Raw genomic sequence first — 4,928 nt, forward strand, 5'->3', positions numbered from 1 at the left:
ATGTTGGAGTGCACAAGTGACTTGTGGCAGATCAGAGGACTCTGACGTGCTGGACGTCCATTGGATCCCCACGGCCGGGCCACAACAGTGGTGCCCATCCACTGCAACCTCAAGCTGTGTAACCAAAGCCATCACGGTCTCACAGCCTGAAGCTGAGAGTGAAGTGTCACCAACTCAGCTCGCATCTGCACACAACAATCGCAGTCCCTGTCCATCGTCTTTAGACCATGGAAAACTAAATTATGCAAATAAACGGACTATCGGCACATGCTGCACAAATCTACTGTAGACCCTGATGAAAACGCATGAACTGTGTCTAGTAATACACAGATATTCAAAAACCTAACTACCGAAGCACTCAGGTGAAACTAAATAATTTGCCCCTGATTAGGAACTTTTTGTATGTCACAAAATCAGTTTACTTTCTGACACAAAAGAAAACGCGCGAACTGTGGCTATTAGATATTAAAACTTACACGCAGAAACTCAAACTAAACTATTAAAGCACACAGATGATATAATAAAATTTGCTCCTGGTTAGGAACTCGTTAATGTCACAAAAGCGGTTACTTCCCTATTGCTGCGTCTGTCTCGGTTGGCTACTGCTTCCTGACTGGGGTATATGCTACGTCATCAAAGCTTTGAATACAATCAGGGCAAACCACAACACAGTCAAGGTTGTGAACTTGCTTATGTAGTGGGCTGGGTGTGCAATGACTAATATGGGGTGGTGAAAGAGCCATTCTTCTGGTTTGTCCAAGGCATTCGGCATTATCACCTAGGCACCCTGGATTCATGTGGCTGGCGACGGAGACAGGTGTCCACAGGGAGTGACTGCAGAAAGACAGTTGGTATATATGACAATTCTTTATTTCAGTAAGCTTGAACAACTACATCTCCATGCACTCATCAACAGCATCAACCCTTGATGTCCCTGTATTGGTAAAGTAGGTGCAGCAGATGGCCCTGCAGTGTATGCACGCGAGGAGGCAGTAGTACTTACTCGGCAATGCTGACACATCAGCTGGCAAGGTAGTGGCAGTCACAGGACTTGGCTCGACTGGCAGCAACCAAGTGAAAGGGACTGAAACCCTGGACCTTTGGCTGCAGAACTGTGTATACAAATGACGGCCTCCAGCAGCATGGGATTAGGAGAACCTCTGTTTAAGCCTTGGAACATGCACAAACAGCAAGATCCTGGCTATTAGAACCATAGCGGCAGCAAAGAGAAAGGCTACCAAGAGACTGTGCAGTCAGGCAGCACTTAAGGTTTTGAGGCTCAGTGAACATGATGGCAGCTGCATCACAGGTACGGCAATGTCTTCACAGCAGCATATGACAAAGGGTGGATGTTCTAACATAGCCAAGCTGTCTGATGGTGACTTACTGGCTCCAGGGGGCATAAACACGGCTGTCTGAAGACAGATCACGTGGAAGAAGTAGCGCTGCTGCATTCCCCCACCATATGGAAGCTTCTTGAAAGATAGTTGATGTCAAAGGACTCAGTTGTTGCCTTGTGGAAGTATGTTGGAGTGCGCAAGTGACTTGTGGCAGAAGGTGCTTTGTTGGCATGGGTCACTGACTGCAGTGGTCAACGCCTGGAGTTTAGTGCTGCAGCTATTGGCACAGTTTGGTTCATTACACTTAGAACAATACGTGAAGATTAGTATACTAATTTTGGTGTACATTTTCAAATGTAAAAAAAAAAAGAAAGAAAATAAAAAATAAAAGGGAGATAACTCTGCCACAAATCTGATGGGAATTCTATTGGACCTCATAGCTTTTTTTTCAATTTCAGTCATTTCAGCTGTTTCTCAACACCACTGTCACTAATGCCTGTATCACTCATCTTTACAGTGGTTCGAAAATTAAATTAAGGCAATATCCCTGGATTTTTGTTTCTATAAGAACATCTGAAAACAGAGGTCAGCCTTTCTGCCTATGTTTTGCTACCCCTAATTTTTGTCCTTTTCTATTCCCTGAGTGTATGGGCATTAATTAACTTTGACAGCACTAATAGCCTTTACATATGACTGGAATATGCTTGGACTTTGGGAGAGATTCTTCACTAATGTTCCACTAAAGTAATCACAGGAGGATTCATGCACTTCCCTCTTGACAGCCAACCACATTTCATTCAGTAAATATGCCAAACAAAATCTGGGCAAAGGCAGTCTAAACTACAGTCTACCTACCTGACCAAATTGCAAGTAAAGCAGATGTTTCCCTAAATTGCATAAGGTGAATGCCAGAATGCTTCCTTTGGAAAGAACATGTAATAAGAGCAAGGAGCTGTAAAGAACATATCCTACTGTGAAACAACAGGCAGCTTAACATATGCTCAATTCTGAATATGGCCAGAAATGAATCTCCCATTGTCTAAAGTGGAGTGTGGTGTATATTCCACATTTCCGCCCATACACTGTTATATTTTGTTGTTTCACTTTAATGTACAGTAACCAAGCAAGGTGGCACATTGACTAGCACACTGGAGTCGCATTCGGGAGGGCAACGGTTCAAATCAACATCTGGCCATCTTAATTTAGGTTTTCCGTGATTTCCAGGCAAATATTGGTGGGGTTTCATTGTAAGAGCACACCCAATTTCCTCCCCATCTGTGAAACAATCTGGGCTTGTGCACCATCTCTAATGAACTTGATGCCAACAGGGCATTAAACCCCAATGCAAGAAATGTATTTGCAGCTGCGATTATAGACCATCATCAACAGTATAACGGAAAGACAACAATGAAAATCCAAATTTGAATCCCAGGTCGGCATAAATTTTCATTGTCATCATTACATTATACAGCTGATTGTTGCCCATACTCATAACTGTGAGTACATTTCACAACAGCTGTAGATGCCACTGTGCCTGTTCCTTTGGACATGCATGCACTGTAAAAAATAGGCATTACAATAGTGTATTAAACTCCAATCTCCCTCTTCCTCTCCTTAACATACAGTATATAATGATTCAAATCACCATAAGCAAGTAAGATGTGTACTCATAGCATCATGCAACAGATGCATCTTAGAGCATGAGAACGGTTGGGTGAGTAGAAGTTGTATTGTGCTGGAATCTCTAGACAAAGCAAGGATTCACCTAAGAAGCTTGGCATCAACAAGCGTATCTCATTATTTAGATTTACTGACTGAATGTTAGTATACATTTCCAACTGGGCTGCTGATGTTACCTGCACACAATTTGTTAACAATAATTTCAATATCTCTCAAGTTATACTCTGAAACTAACTGCAAATTTCTGTTATTATTGATAATTATTGGTGGACAACATAAACCAATCACAAGCACGTCCTGAGTGGGTCAGGTACCAGTCTCTAAAGATAGCTTACTAAGAGTCTATGGTTGTTTTCTGAAGAGAGAACATGTAAATCCGTGTATGAGGCACTATCTCATGTTAAAGGGAACAATTTGTCGGAAACTATCTTGGATGACATATGTGCAATGTCACGTTAATCTTAGGATCATGTGGAAGAGTCTATAATCAGTTTTCGGAGAGCCAACACCAGATTCAGTGTAAGAAGTGTGATTTTGTGTAACAATGGAACAATTTGCTAAAAGTTGCCCCAAGAAAAAGTACATGTATGATCTTATGCTGACCTTCAGATTGTGTGAAGCATTATTTATGACTTTTTACAGTGCTTGAGAAATAATGATTGTTATCTGGAAACTTTGCTGTGAATATTAATAGTAGACTGACTCTCAGAATTGTTTCCTTGATTTTGTAATGTTATGAATAAAGAAAATAAAGTGGCATCCAATTATTTTGCAATTCTCATTTGTAAAGGTGTTGAGATTTTCCCATTTTCCACTCAGTAATGCACTGTGTTTCCAGAATGAAATTTTCACTTTGCAGTGGAGTGTTTGTTACATGCATGTTAAAACCTGCAGTCATCAGAGAAGAAACCGAGTGGGACAATGACAGCAAGTCATCTTTATAATATGACAAGTAAGCAAGCTGCCTCCTGTTGTACACGGCAAATCTTTATGGTGGAAAGCGTTACATTCAGGAACCCACTTTGTAGTATATGGGGATTACAATTTGCATCCTTTGCAAGTATCACAAATATCACACCTGGCATAGCATCATAAAAATTACAAGAGGACTGCCACATCATAGGTTACTGTGATGAAGATTGGCCTGGAGAAAGACTATGACTGGATAGCTATTTAAATTTCAAGGACCAGCAAATACTGGCATAGTGATAGACAGCCAGTAGTAGTCTTAACAACTGAGGTAAAATGTATGGTCCTGACATATCAGGAAGCTCTTCAACTTCCAAGATTACCTAAGGAAATACCTTTGAACTCCACAGAGGATCCTATGAAAATACTGTGTGACAACAAGGAAGTAACTGACTTGTCTTAAGACTACCTGGTACCAGAGTTACACCAAAAATCCGGCAAAGCCTAATCATTATCTGTGCCACAAGATTCTGGACTGTGAAGTTAGTGTTTTTTGTTCTTGTTTCAGCAGACATGATTACAACAAGAGTATATGAAATTTAGACTCCATGCCTCACTTGTTAAATGATCCTTTTTGTTGCTATTGTGTAGCTACAAATACCTATATTTTTTAGTACTTTATCTATCTTCAGCAACTGCATGTCTATTAGCTGAAAAAATAAGCAACCAGTTGCACAAAAGAAATTTTATTTCTTTATTGGTTTCAGACACCTATTGCTGATCTTCAGAAGATAATAATTATCACATTATTTCTTTTGTGCAACTGGTTGTTGATTTTTTCAACTAATCTATATTTTTTATTCAGTCTTATATCTTATGCTAGAAGTTCACATGACAATCATTTTGCAGCACATGAGCTCGTTTCAGTCTGGTACCATCTTTAAAGTGCTCTGCCAATAGTTCAAGTTTCTTCTTTATTAAATTACATAAATATTTATC

This window comes from Schistocerca cancellata, chromosome 8 (genome assembly GCF_023864275.1).
Source record: "Schistocerca cancellata isolate TAMUIC-IGC-003103 chromosome 8, iqSchCanc2.1, whole genome shotgun sequence".
Classification (NCBI taxonomy): Eukaryota; Metazoa; Arthropoda; class Insecta; order Orthoptera; family Acrididae; genus Schistocerca; species Schistocerca cancellata.